At 41.4% G+C, this 15523-nt stretch overlaps 1 long non-coding RNA gene across 1 annotated transcript; it reads right to left on the bottom strand.

Annotated features, from left to right (window-relative positions):
• Positions 1 to 1008: 1008 nt before the first annotated feature.
• Positions 1009 to 15258, bottom strand: LOC136328970 (uncharacterized). The gene is made up of 3 exons (XR_010730122.1): positions 15157 to 15258; positions 7480 to 7555; positions 1009 to 1293 (listed from the first exon to the last, which is right to left on the bottom strand). It is a non-coding gene; the product is annotated as an uncharacterized lncRNA (long non-coding RNA).
• Positions 15259 to 15523: the final 265 nt, after the last annotated feature.

The following is a 15523-nucleotide window of genomic DNA, read 5'->3' on the forward strand; positions in this document are numbered from 1 at the left end:
GGCCGTGCAGGCCCATCATACCAAATGGAAGCTGTCTTCCTTCCTTTTCAACTTTCCATGGCATTGCAGGACCACTGAACTCGCCCAGAAAGAAATGCAAATACAAGGAGAGTTTATATTATGTCATTTAATCTTTATGACTATCTTATCTCATTAAAAATCATCCTTTTTAGGGGCAAGAAAACAGATTTTGAGAAATAACGATGGTAAGTTCACTTATCACAAAGCTGATAAGTGAAATTCAAACCAGGCTAGCTCACTTCGAATTCCATGCTCTTGACCTCTACACTAGATGGCTTCCCGGGAACCAACTATGTACAAGCAATGTTTGCTTAGCGTTTTTAACAGTTATGAAGCTCCAAACACTTATGAACCTTATATCATCATGATCTCCATTATATAGATAAGGAAACAGACAAAAAATATGTAAGTGGTTTGCCCAAGTTTACACAATTATATAGTAGAGCCAAAATTCGTACCTCAGATCTTTTGAATCAAAGTAGAATTTACAGTAGGGATGCTCCCACATAACGGAATGAGCTATGCTGAGTACCCAATTTCAAAGGAAAGGGTTCGGCAGTCAGGACCTCAGCCTGTTTTTGCCTTTGCTTTGTCTGCCCAGCCAGTGCTTTTACATCAGTAGGGTTACCTGATAACAACCTTCATCTCACTGTCCACCCAGGTATCTTACCGTTCTCTAGATGGTATATAGGGTTTGTATCATCTGGACACGCATTCTCTGCTGAAGGTGAACACTGGAGAGAGAACTTTTGGATTTAAGCCAATGTCCTTAAAGTTACATGTCAAGAATACTCAGCTTCCTATGCAACCCCACCTCCACCTCCCATCCCCAGGGTTAAAAAGCAAATGTGGCCGGTCCAAGATGTCAAGACCCAGAGGGAGATCACACAGTGAGACCTTCCATCTCCCAGGAGGACAAACATCACCAAATTTGGGGAGAAATGCCATTTTTAGAATTATTCTATTTTCATCTAATTGCCTGTTTTTATTATGGATTTCAGAAGCTCTGGTGAAGGAAAGGTAGCTGAGCTGATAGAAGAGTAGCTGGCTGATAGAAGTTCAGTGTGAGAAAGGAAATAACCTGTATATATATCTCCAGATTATGAGACTGACGCGCTGCCAACTGCACTAAGGAGGCACCTTCTGTATACATCTCTGTCAAAGTTCACTCTGCGGAGCTGCTCCTGAGACACTGTGTTGACTGGTTGCCACACTGGCAGGCTTCCCAAGGAAGTTCTGTGAGCTTGGTAATGTCTGCAATCATCCAGAGACCTCAGCAAGAGAAGGAGAGAGTTACTGGGATCAGTTCCCTCATGTCCATGACATCTCACAGGGCACTGTAGCTATTAATCTGGAACACTATTTTTTTTTTCAGTTATAAAACATAATAAAATGTTTTATCAGTTTATCCTTTTAAGTTCAATTGTAAAATTTATTGTACTTTTTCTAGTTAACATAGTGTCAGTTTATACTAAATGTAGAGTATTTTATTCTCATGAGATAAGACTTCTGCAAAAATATTATCAACCCATGATGTAAAAAGTAATATAATGCATTTCTCAACTATGTAATCAATGGTCAGCACCAACAAATTTTACCTATTTCCAATACTGGAGGCATTAAAATTTTAGAAGAGTCATTTTGAGTGAATGAGTGAATCAATGAGCTAATTATTTTTTTAAAAATATTTACTATGGTACTGAAGATGCCTAGATTAATAATTAATCAAAATCCAATAACCCACTATGACATCAATATAATCAATGTAATTTTGTGAGCAGTAATAAGAAATTTAAGTATAAAAAGTATCCTAACTGGAGAATTCAGGGGGAAATTCAAAAATGAATTTAGGAGATATTTTTGTCTTATTCTGATTCAATTACTTTGTTCTCTGTGTGAGCTGGAGAGCACAGCTTCTCCCACTGTGAGAGTAAAGGTTGTCATGTACTCCAAACCAAGCACATGTGCCTTGGGCAGAAACTGTCAATGTTAAGACAAATCACATCAAGTTTATGATAGGCCTAGATCAAAATGGAAGAAAAATGTGGCCTTGGGTGCTTGATAACAGTGCTTTGAAGCTTGACAGATGTATAAAGATTGGCAATTCACCTTAACCTCTGCCAAAAGATATATTCTCCAACAGCTAGAAAGATAAAATGACTAAAGCCACAAATGTAGGGAGGGAAGTTGAGTATTAAAAGTTCTACGTATCTTGAGGGCTGATCCTAAATCCTGTGAGAAAACCCAGCACATCAGCGTTCTTACCAGAACCAACTTTCCAGGAAAGGAATGTTAATCTCCATCAGCCAGTGTTAGAGAGTTTACTGAATATAAAGGAATAGAGCCACAGTAACCCTCGAAGTGGCTCAAACTGTGGCAAGCCAACTCCTCAGGCCAGATAACCAGTTCCTTAAAACTGAGGACTCTGGGTTCTAACGAGGCAAACAATGAGAGTGGGCTTTCACCAATAGGTAAAGAAGCCAAACAGTGAGTTGCTCCAAACTCATTCAGATGAATGAAGTTGGGTAGTGGTAGACAGTGGCCTCAGTGCCTAATTTCTCAGAAGGTCCAGGTGGTTATCTTTCTCCAAGTTTAAATAAGAAGTACAGTCAGTCTGATTTCACAATTGAGTGGGCAAGCCCTCCTCATCTGATATCATCTCCTATGGGCCTCCTCTTTGTTCACTCTGTACGAGCATACTGGCCTCCTTGCTCTTCCTTGGACATGCTGCACATGCTCCTAACTCAGGGCCTTTGCACTTGCTGTGCTCTGTGCCTGGAATGTTCTTTCCCCCAGATTTCCTCATGATTCCCTTTCTCACCTCCTCCAAGTCTTCACTGAATTCTCACTTACCCAATGAAGCCTACTCTATTAGTTTTCTTTCACTGCCACAGCAAATAACCACAAATGCAGTGGCTTGAAACAATAGAAATTCATTTTCTTATAGTTCTATAGATCAGAAGTTTGGTATGAGTAGCCCTAAACTAAAATCAAAGTGTTGGCAATCTGTGTTCTTTCAGAAGTTTGCAGGGATGAATCTAGTTTCTACACATTTGGGTTACCAGCAGAATTTAAATCATTGTGGTTGTAGGCCTGAAGTGCCTGTTTCCTTACTGACTTTCAACTGAGGGTCATTCTTGGTTTCTAGACGCTTTCTGCATTCCTTAGCTGGTAGCCTCCTGCCTCCATCTTCAAAGCCAGAAATGACAGGTTGAGTCCTTCTCCCATTTCAGGGCTTTCCTCCTTCTTTCTCTCTCCTCTCTCACTGAATCAGGAAAGGTTCTCCACTTCTAAAGACTTATGTGATTGGATTGGGCATGCCTAGAAAATCCAGAGTAATCTCCTATTCTCACATCCGCAAAATTTCTTCTGTTGTTTAGGGTAACACTTTCACAGGATCCAGGGATTAGGGCAATTAGGGCACAGTCGTTTTCAAGGAAGGGCATTAAACATATTAAAAGTTAGCCCTGGCTGGTTGGCTCAGTGGTAGAAAATCAGCCTGGCGTGCAGGAGTCCCAGGTTCGATTCCCGGCCAGGGCACACAGGAGAAGTGCCCATCTGCTTCTCCACCTCTCCCCCTCTCCTTCCCATCTGTCTCTCTCTTCCCCTCCCGCAGCCAAGGCTCCATTGGAGCAAAGTTGGCCCGGGCACTGAGGATGGCTCTACGGCCTCTGCCTCAGGTGCTAGAATGGCTCTGGTTGCAACAGAGTGATGCCCCAGAGGGGCAGAGCATCACCCCCTGGTGGGCATGCTGGGTGGATCCCGGTTCGGCGCAGGTGGGAGTCTGTCTGACTGCCTCCTCGTTTCCAACTTCAGAAAAATACAAAAATAAAAATAAATAAAAAATGTTAATAAACATATAATTTAGTGAAGTCACCTAGTAGGAGAACAACTGTTTAAAAACCCAATTCAGGAGTATTCACCCACACCAATGATCAGTTTGCCCAAAATTCAATGCAACAGGTACCTTAGACTAGAGTATTAGATTTGTTAGTGTGACCCTTCTTCCCATGCTCTGGGCCTCCACTGAAAGTGGGCCCAATAATTAGTGAGTGGGACAGCCATCTTATATGCCTGTGACCTTTTTCCTCAGTCAGAACTGACTGGAGTAGGAAATGCACTTTGCCCAAGGGCCACCAATCCAGTGACTCTGATTAGCACAAACAAGATCTAAGAGTAGTGGACAAACAATGATTAATATAATATAATATAATAACTATTATTTTTCAGAGTTTGTTGTTATGTGCCAGGCCTGTGAAAGCTCTTTGTTGATCTCTTCTCTGGGACACAGTTTGCTCCAAATCTAATGCATATATATGTATCAACACTCACAATACTCAGTGATGAAGGTACTATTACGAAATCCAACAGATGAACCCAGGTAGTCAATCTCCAAAGCCCACACCCTTAATATTGCATTCTAACTGGAAAGAAATTTTTAAAAGATAAATATATTTTTAAATAAAAATTCTTTCTTCCTTTCTTAATGACAAGAAGTATATATGTGTACACAAATATGTGTGTATATATATATATGCAATAATTTTTAAACAGATTCATAAATGTCATTCAAATATTATGAATGGTATTCATTCAGTATTATTGGCATTGGTATTAAAACAGAACTATGACATATTTAAAAAGCACTGTCTTATACAAATGTCATAAATTTCCCTGGACTATAAACTTAGAATAAAATTGATATGAAATGTCTAATTAATATTTGCCCAATTTGAAAAGGTATTTAAGAAAAGGTATATATTTAAGGATTTCCATTACTTCTTAATTTGGGTTGTAAACTTTGAGTAAGAAAATCTGTTTATAACTTTAATAGAAGTGGGTACATGATAACCACATGACTTTTCACTGATGCTGTTAACTTTGGTCACTTAGTTAAAGGTGGTGTTTACCAGGTTTCTTCACTGTAAAGTTATTATTATTTTTCCTCTCATACTCTAACTTTGGATGTGAATCACTAAGACCAACTCAGTTCAAGGGGATAGTTCGTTCACTACTTATTTTGAAAATGTTTCAAACTTCTAGAAGAGTAACAAAAATAGTGTGAGGAATTCCCATTTACTTCATCTAGATTCGCCACTGCTAATATTTCTCATATATTCTTTATCATTCTCTCTTGCTCCCTCTACCTCTACATAATATTGTGATTCATATTATTATTATTATTATTATTATTTTGTATTTTTCTTAAGCTGGAAATGGGGAGAGACAGTCAGACTCCCGCATGCGCCCGACCGGGATCCACCCGGCACGCCCACCAGGGGCAACGCTCTGCCCACCAGGGGGCGATGCTCTGCCCCTCCGGGGCGCTGCTCTGCCGCGACCAGAGCCACTCAAGCGCCTGGGGCAGAGGCCAAGGAGCCATCCCCAGCGCCCAGGCCATCTTTGCTCCAATGGAGCCTTGGCTGCGGGAGGGGAAGAGAGAGACAGAGAGGAAGGGGGGGTGGAGAAGCAAATGGGCGCTTCTCCTATGTGCCCTGGCCGAGAATTGAACCCGGGTCCCCCGCACGCCAGGCCGACGCTCTACTGCTGAGCCAACCAGCCAGGACCTGATTCATATTATTTTGACTGAACCATTTGAGAGCAAGTTGTAGACAATATAACTCTTTATCCCATGTACTTCAGCAGATATCTCCTAAGAAAAAGAGTTCTTTCATAATCACAATATAATGATTAATTTCAATAATTTAACAATATATTATCAAATATATAGTTTTTTTTAACCATATCAATTGACAGATAACAAGATATAACAAAAAGCAGCATTTCTGCTTTTATCTATGATGGAGTATTTGGTAGTAGCCCTCTTGCCTTAACTATAAAACTAGTGTTTTCAGATATTGAAGAATAAGCAATACAAGGTGGAGTAGGCAATGAAAGGGTGCAATCAATCCCTGAAGGCAGGGAAACATAAGAGGTGAGCCTCCTGACAATCCTGGCTCTCAGCCTGGGGAAAATGTTCTGACTGCAGTGTAGTAGGCTAGGCTGAAATCCAAGCAGAGATAGCAGTCCCTCTGAGCTGAGCAGGAAGAGATCCGAGGCTGAGGCAGCTGAAGGCTGGAATCTGCAAGGCAGGCCTCAGAGAGGCAAGAGCTGTGTAGTTTATATAAATATAATCATGAGTTCATAGTGATACCTTTAATTCTGATCCAATATCACAAGGCTTTCCTGAGTCTTCTCCTATTCCATACTTCCGCCCCCTTTTAGAAACTCAGTCTGAGAGCAGAACAACAAGGTAAGTCACCATTTCCATTGTCAAGTTTACTGCCTAAGGAAAAGCCTACCAGTGGTGAGGAGGGCAAAAGGAAGGACCTGCAACAATAGTCATTGTATGAAACCCTAAGAGCTAACTAATAATGTAAAAACACAGAAAATAATGGATTTTTTAAAGTGCCCCAAACATTAATAAAAATATTGGAGGCAGGCAATAGCATATTTACCTTCTACAGCTCCACCATTATGTTCTTTAATCAAAATTCAAAATTATTTAGTTGTAGTTTACTTTTAAATTAATTCAATAGTTACTTCTCACCACAGCTTCTTCATACTGAGCTCTTTATTTTGATTCATTTCTTTGTTGTCTGGTATACATCTTTCAGTAACTTTTTCAGAAAGAGTTTGTGAATTTTGTTTCCCTTGATTCAGTGATTCTGGACCTTGGCTGAATATTGTAATAACCTTGGCAGCCTATAATTATTCAGAAGTTCCCAAGGTCATTACAATGCATCCTGGACTGATCAAACAAGTTGTCTGAGGGTGTAATCTATGCATCAATTCTGTATTAAAATTAAAAAGAAATTCTCAAGTGGTTCTAATGTGCAGACAAATATCTCTACTCTCAAAAAAAATTACATAAACAAGCTCTCTTAGAAAAAAGAAGAAAGTTGCAATTGATAGGTAGTTTCAAAGAAGCAGCCTGAGTTGAGAACCACTGCTTTAGTTATTTCAGATTTGAGAATGTTAATTCATTGTATCTCTACTAAAGACTCCTTGGGTGAGTTTTTAAAAATTACATCATGTTTTCATTCTCTTAGAAGTTTAATGTGCATAGGAATCACCTGAAGCCCTGAACAGGTAGTTCAGTTGGTTAGAGCATCATCCCCATATGCCAAGATTGTTGGTTGGATCCTTGGTCAGGACATATACAACAATCAACCAATGAATGCATAAATAAGTGGAACAACAAATCAAGGTTTCTCTCTCTCTCTCTTTAAAAATCAATAAAAAGAAATTAAAGATAAGAAGAAAGGAGTCACCTGAAATTTTGGTTAAATACTGATTCTATTCATAAGTATGGAATGGCAACTGAAATTCTGCACTTCTAATAAGCTCCCACGTGCTGCCAGTGCTGTTGGTGAATAGACCACACTTCTGAGTATAAACTCTACTTACTCCTCTGCCTTCTGATGAAAAAATAGACATGGAGGAATCTGAAGTTACCTGATATTGGCCTTTTATCTTCTTTTGGGTGGCTTGATTCTTCTTCCTGGGTATCCACATGATTCTCTTCTTATCTCTGAAATTCAGATTTAGTAAGGTTATGTGTATTAACAAAGTTAAGAGTGAAGAGTTCCACATTGATATTACATCTGCTTCTGATTTGTTTGCTTGTTTTGTACTAGTGCCTTTGAGGCACAAATCCACAATAGTCCCCACTCTTTTTGTGGACTTTCTAAAATAATGGCAAGATGCCTGTCCCACATAGTGGATGAGATTTGTTTCCTCTTTTGCACATTCATTCTTACAATAAAATGCCCATCATCTTAGCTAATTGGAATGAGTTTGTTCTTTGCAACCAAGAGAAATTAATTAGAATTAGAAATGATAGATTTAAAAAAAACAGAAATTATAGATTAAATTATAGATTTAAAAATAGACAGTGTAAAAACAAAGAATGCATAGAATGCTGTGTCAAAATCAACATTAAGCCCCCCCCCCCAAAATGTCTTTATGTTGATGGTTGGCAGAAGGGAGGACAAAGGCAGAGAAGTTTTCTGAATTTCAATGTGCTTTTACAAGTCATTATTTGGACTAGATCAATTGATAGATAGATAACAAGCAAGAGAAAAGGTGGAAAAGTTACAGTGCCAAAAAGAAAGGAAGAGAGAATAAAGATTAAAATGTGATGCTACAGAATTCTGGAAGCCTTAAAACCAATTAAAAGCTGAAAATTGAGAAATGAGAAAATCTTAAAAGCAAAATTTTAAACCAGGAGAACTATAAAAACTCAAAAAACAGAGTACCACATGGGCTTTAAAATAAGCTGAAGCAAGATTAGAGCAAGAAAATAAAAGTTAAAAGAAAATCAGGTTAAAATAACTTGTTAAAATCAAAATGAAATCAGTTATGAAATAATTTTAAACAGATGAAATTAAAATTAAGTAGCTGTTGAAAGACAACAAGATAATAAGGAAGATATAAAATAGAATATGAGAGCCTGACAAGGCAGTGGTGCAGTGGATAGAGTGTCGGACTGGGATGCAGAAGACCCAGGTTCAAGACCCCGAGGTCGCCAGCTTAAGCACAGGCTTATCTGGTGTGAGCAAAAAGCTCACCAGCTTGGATCCAACGTCGCTGGCTTGAGCAAGGGGTTACTCAGTCTGCTGAAGGTCCACAATCAAGGCACATATGAGAAAGCAATCAATGAACAACTAAGGTGTTGCAACAAAAAACTGATGATTGATGCTTCTCATCTCTCTCCGTTCCTGTCTGTCCCTATCTATCCCTCTCTCTGACTCTCACTCTCTCTCTCTGGGAAAAATAAATAAATAAATAAAATTAAAATAGAATATGAGATACTTATTTAAAACATGAAAATAGGATTAAAGATAAATTATATAATTTATATAGATTAAAATACCATCAAAATAGACAGATTTTAAAAGTTTAAAAGTTAGAGGAAAGAGGAGAAAAGTTTCTTGAAACATACAAGGAATAAGAGGGCTTGGCATTTATCTCTTTTTCCAAGAGACTATCTGCTGATGAAGTAGTGGTATCTTCAGTAGAACCTAGGGGAACAGAGAGCAATGTGACACTTTGGTCATAGAGACTTTCCTCTTGCTCCCCTCAGCAAGTGCCAAAGGCCAGCCTCACCAGCAGTAATTAGAGACCACAGATAGAAGGTATTAATACAGCAAACTCACAGCTGGATGGTACCAACCTGACCCAGGAGAAACTCCCTAGCCTGCCAGCTACATTCCCTCCTGGATTATCTCCTCCAAATTTAGCCCATGCTTGGAGTCAGGGGAAACTACTCTCTCTAGATCAATAACCTACAAAGCATCAGGTGTCAACTCTTGTCTTATGTCTCCAGAAAAATTTTTAGGAACTGTGGTACAACCCCTAGATTAAAAAAAAAAAGCAATTATTCAATACATGTTTATTGTGCAGTGTACTAGACCCCAGGAATACAATGATGAATAAACATCAGAGCTCCCTTAACAGAGATTTAGACTCACTGCATGGAAAGGATAATGGAGTTTCTTCTTCTTCCTTCTTCTTCTTTTTCTTCTTCTTCTTCTCCTCCTCCTCCTCCCCTCCTCCATCTTCCTTCTCCTCCTCCTCCTCCCTCTTCTTCTTCTTCTTCCTCTTCTTCCTCCTCCTCCTCCTCCTTCTCCTTCTTTTCTTCTTCTTCCTCTTCTTCCTCCTCCTCCTCCTCCTTCTCCTTCTTTTCTTCTTCTTCCTCTTCTTCCTCCTCCTTCTCCTTCTTTTCTTCTTCTTCCTCTTCTTCCTCCTCCTCCTCCTCTTCCTCTTCTTCTTCCTCCTCCTCCTTCTTTTCTTCTTCCTCTTCCTCCTCTTCTTCTTCTTCCTCTTCTTATTCTTCCTCCTCCTCCTCCTCCTCCAAGTGAGAGGAGGAGAAATAGAGAGACTGACTCTAGCATGTGCCCCAACTGGGATGCACTCAGCAACCCCCATCTAGAGCCACTGCTCTGCCCATCTGGGGACACGCTCACAACCAAGCTATTTTTAGCACTTGATGTGGAGGCTCCACGGAACCATCCTTAGTGCCCAGGGCCAATGTGCTCAAATCAATCTGGTCATGGCTGTGGGAGAGGAAGAGAGGGAGGGAGGGGGAGAAGAGGAGAAGCAGATGGTTGTTTCTCCTGTGTGCCCTGACTGGGAATCCAGCCTGGGATTTCCACATGCCAGTTGATGCTCTACCACTAAGCCAACTGGCCAGGGCCTGATAATGGAGTTTTAATAGATATTTTTAATACATTATCAATGGCACAGAGAGAAGAGTTGGCTCTGAAGAGGGTGGTGACCTTCCTTTCTCTGCAGCAGTAGGAAGAGTGATAAGGGTGTGAGAGGAGATAGGTAGGAAGGGTTGAGAGTCAGGAAAATTACACCCAGTGAGCTGAATTATCTTCATGAAGTAGAGTTTTTCCTGAGAGCGAGGAGTCTGAGATAAGTAGAGGTCTTGAGGTAAGTGGGAAAGAGAGTTCCAGAAGAGTCATAAGAGAAACTTGAGAAGGAGCCAAGAACAAGTAAACAGTCTGACACACAGCAGAAAGGACCAAGTGGAGGCAGGAGGTGATACCAATTGGAGTTGCAGAAGCATTTGGGTGTCCAGGTGTGAGAGACACAATTAATTACAATGCAATGTGAACAGTCTTAGTGTGACAGAATAATTTATTGAGACGTTAATCTGTACCTGTTCTCATTGCTTTTCCCCCTCTGCCCATTTTCAAGAACTTCAGGGCTCCTTGCATCAGGGAAGTTTTGGATTAAATGCTTGAAGAAAATCTCTAGCCAGATCGTTCTTTTCTCCCCCTTTAAAGCAGATGTCTCAAAATGGCCTTCTCTCGGCTGACTAATATTTACAGATATGCTACATTTGTAATGAATAGTATTTTGAAGTTTTAAAAAATAATTGCCAACATTTTGAAAGCAAACCAAATTGAAATCTAGATTTCAGCCTCCCCTAGAAAAATCAGAGGATCTGGAATTATTGGGCTACATTTTCACCTGGCTGCAATTAGTTGGAGCTGAGTAATATTGGCCTCTCTTAATGTTTGGGAGTGTTATTGAAACTCAATCATAGGACAGTGTGCACACCTATCATTAAAAGGCAAACAGCAAAACGATGCATTTGCCTTGGGTTTTGTGACTGTTAGCTTTTAGCAGATTGTCTCCAGGGTGTTGCACATGAATGTTTGTAGAATAAGATTTTTAAATACTGAAGCGGAGATTTACAGAAAGGGCTAAAAGAATGTAAGGCAAAGAAGTGGGTGAGGTTAAGTTTTGACTAAGATAATTTTGGACGTTTTCACAGAGATGTAATTTGAGCTGAGTTTTGTAGCATGAGTAGGAGGCCTTTAAATAGAGGTTATTCCTCCTGAAGACAAACATTTAGGATTGCAAAGCATATTCAGGAACTTGTGGGAGTTCAGTGCAGCTAGGGCCTTAGGAGCCCATGTTCTGGTTGGGAAATATAGGAGAAGAGAGAGAACAGAAGGAGGGGGAAACTAGAAGGGAAGGATTAAGCCTTCATGCCTTCTTCATATAATGGGGAGTCTCTATTCTTTAGTATACTATTGGTGTTTAGAAAGTTAATTGTGCTGGCAGAGTAGCCAATGCATGAGGAGAGAAAGATTGGACAAAGGCCACTGAGCAGGTTTTTACAATAACTCAGGTGGGAGATGATACAGCTTGGAACTAGGACAATGATTGCTGGAATGGAGAAGAGGGTTTGAACTTCAACATTCATGTACTGAATGATTACTGTATATCACAGGGGTCCCCAAACTTTTTTCACAGGGGGCCAGTTCACTGTCCCTCAGACCGTTGGAGGGCCAGACTATAAAAAAAACTATGAACAAATCCCTATGCACACTGCACATATCTTATTTTAAAGTAAAAAAACAAAATGGGAACAAATACAATATTTAAAATAAAGAACAAGTAAATTTAAATCAACAAACTGACCCGTATTTCAATGGGAACTATGCTCCTCTCACTGACCACCAATGAAAGAGGTGCCCCTTCCGGAAGTGCGGTGGGGGCCGGATAAATGGCCTCAGGGGGCCGCATGCAGTCCCCGGGCTGTAGTTTGGGGACCCCTGGTGTATCAGGTATTGTACTACGCACTGAGGATACACTGATAACCAGATGTTGGTTCTTGCCTTGGAGAAAACCATTGACTAGGGGACAAAGTTTACCACACCTGGTAGGGCCAGGAAAGAGCTGAAGCATCTGGAATAGTCAAGCCCTAGGGGTGTGTGTGTGTGTGTTCCACATGGGTCACATTTACAGGGTCCCACTCAGTTCTACACAGGTTCAGGTGACATCTAGGAGCTGAGTTTCAATATGTTTTGAAACTCACTTCTTCTACAAGGCTGCTGCAGCTTGTTCTTTCTGACTCAGGGGATAAGAAAGGATCAAAATCATCTTTGATTTTAAATTTCAAAGAAGGTACTTCAGTCAAGTAAGCATTTTTTTTTAACATAAGTTGTAATTATTTGGACTGTTAAGGAAACTCTATTCATGCTTAAATACCATAGCTATAATTTTATTGTGATAATAAAACTCATTCAGTTTCCAGATCACTCTAATTCTTTTCCCATTTGCAGGTATAGAATGTTAACTGCTTTTGACTCCTGACCACTGTTGACATCTCTATGTCACATAGTGCCTGGAACACAGCAGGTGCTCCATGTTAAAGAAAGAGATTCATAATATGGAACGAGATGCTTTGAAAGATTGTGTGCTGTTGTTTTTGATGAGGTCATCAAGCTGAAGTGCTTGCCAGAGATACTCATTTATTCATCCAGCAAATATTTATTGAGAATTGATACATCTTTTATTTACAAAAGGCAAATAAATAAATACCTATTTATTTTGCCAGGTACCATTCTCAGCATTAGACAAACAGTAATTAACAAAGTCCCTGTAAATGTGACCCGTGTGGAACACACACACACACACACACACACACACACCCCTAGGGCTTGACTATCCCAGATGCTTCAGCTCTTTCCTGGCCCTACCAGGTGTGGTAAACTTTGTCCCCTAGTCAATGGTTTTCTCCAAGGCAAGAACCAACATCTGGTTATCAGTGTATCCTCAGTGCGTAGTACAATACCTGATACACCAGGGGTCCCCAAACTACAGCCTGGGGACTGCATGCGGCCCCCTGAGGCCATTTATCCGGCCCCCACCGCACTTCCGGAAGGGGCACCTCTAGTGAGAGAGACAATAAAGAAGTTATTTATACACATATATACATATGTATCAATATACTGTATACACACAATGACAATGGTGATACTGTTTTGAAGAAAAATAAAACTAATTAGAAAATGATGTTGTGGGGGATGTATTTTATGTACTGCCTATGGATTGTTCATGGAGGGCCTCTTTGAAGAAGTGCATTTGAGCAGAGACCTAAAAACAGGGGCCGAGGAGGGGAATTAGCAATCCAGACATCTGGGGGTTGAGTGTTACAGACAGATGGATGAAGTAAGTACACTATTCTGGGAAAGGATCAAGCCTCTCCTGCTAGAAGGTCAGCAGGGAAGCTAGCTGGCTCCAAAGAGGTGAAGGAAAGGGAGGAGAGAAAGGGTGTGACAACGATGAGACTAGAGAATCAGTCCTTTCACCTGGCGTTCTTCATATGCGTCAATTGAAAAAATCCAGCGCAAAGGGATATGACGACTAGTTGACATTAATAATAAGTTGTTGGCAAATGCCTAGGAACTTGTGAGGCTTTATTACCAGTTTTAAGCACCATGACGGGTGATAAATTTGTCTGTACGGGTCACTGCTGTATCCCCAATGCCTGGCACATAGTAAGAGCTCAGTATATATTTGTTCAGTGAATGTTTGAAGTTTGTCTTTGCTTTTTCTACTTTCAGAATATTATTAATAACTAAGCTGTTTCATGCAAACAGCCTAACGTTTGGGGGTGGGGTGGGGAGTGTTATTGAAACTCAATTACAGGACAGTATGGATACATAAAACAAAAAAGGCAAACAAAATACCATGAATTTGTCTTGCGTTTTGTGAACATCTGTTAGCTAATAGCAGTCTGTCTCCAGGATGGCCCTCACTGTGCCCTTTAGACTGGAGAGTTTAAAACTACTCTATCTTAGCAAATACTGGCACCTGACCTATCTAAATATCACTGGCAACCCCGAGATCGTTTTCCATCACATGACCAAAGCCGTATTTGCAGGGGGTTGTGGTGCTTCCCTACTTTTGTAACAGGGCTGGGTATACTCAGTTATCTAAAGGGCATTATGAACTCCAAATTCCATCTATTCATTTTAGATGGTTTATAAATGTGCACCTCTCTGTGTTACAAAATAAAAAAATAAATAACGTGATCACTTTAGAAAGTTACTGTAAGACTTAGTCGTTTTTCCTGAGGTGCTTTTTAAATATTTTCAAATGTAACTTGAAAAATCCATCCCTCAGCGCGACTACATTAATTTTCCTCGCTTTACTGCATCACGCAGAATCCATTATTGCTATAAAATTGTTTACTTTACACCTTGCATGGAAAGTCCTAATATAGTGTATCACAATTAAATAAATCCCCTAGTGCATAATTAGTGGGAATTTAATTTGTAAAACTCAGACCAATGAAAGATGCAATGCCTCCACCAGCCTGTACTTGAAGCTCTTTCGCCCAGATCTCTGCTCCCGCAGTCACTTCAGCCCCACCCACAGCCGAGGGTTTCTCCAAGACCCGGTCCAGGGACCCAGACAGGCCAAAGTCAGCCGTGTCCTGGAGCCGCCCCGCCCGAGCTGTCACTCCTCCAGCCGCGAAGTTCCCGCCCCCAGGCCCGCCCGGGACGGCTGCCGACCTGCCCCGAACCCGCGCGCGGCAGGACCGCTCGGAAAACTGCTGTGTCAGACTGGCTCGAGGAGTCCCCAGTCTGAGCCAGCTTGCACTCGGGAGCAATGACTATCCAAGGCCGGCCCCCTGAGACGCAGCAAGGCAGAGTTGCGCAGCTGTCCCAAGGGTGCGTCCTCGTCCTCGCGCCTCCGCCTCCGCCACCCTCCACTCTGCGGTCCTGCCTCCCAGCCCCCCGCCGACGGGTGCAGGGACCAGCGCGCACGCGCGTCAGTCCTGGAGCCGGCCCCTCTCGCCCCCGCCCCGCCCCCTCTCACGTGCGGTGCCGCGTGCGCGGAGCATGTGCGGGCGCACGTGACGGCGGCGCGTCCGGCTCGGGCTTCCTCGCTCCTCTCGGCTGTACTTTGAACCCCAGCGTGGGAGGGAAGTGGAGGGAGTGAGGAAGGAAAACTGGGCGGGGGAGGAACGGGAGGGGGCGCCCGCCTCGGGAGAATGATATCATGCGTAGCTTTATCGCTAGGCAACCTAGGAATGCTTCTCTCATTCCAATCCTAGAGCTCCTTAAAGATCTGAAAGCTGATGACATTATTCCCCTCCGCTTTAAGCCCCCCACCACACAGTGCTGAAAGTGCGATTTAAGGAGCTCAGGTTGGTTCACCAGTTTTTTAAATAGTAGGGTTCATA

Source organism: Saccopteryx bilineata, chromosome 1, assembly GCF_036850765.1.
Source record: "Saccopteryx bilineata isolate mSacBil1 chromosome 1, mSacBil1_pri_phased_curated, whole genome shotgun sequence".
NCBI lineage: Eukaryota > Metazoa > Chordata > Mammalia > Chiroptera > Emballonuridae > Saccopteryx > Saccopteryx bilineata.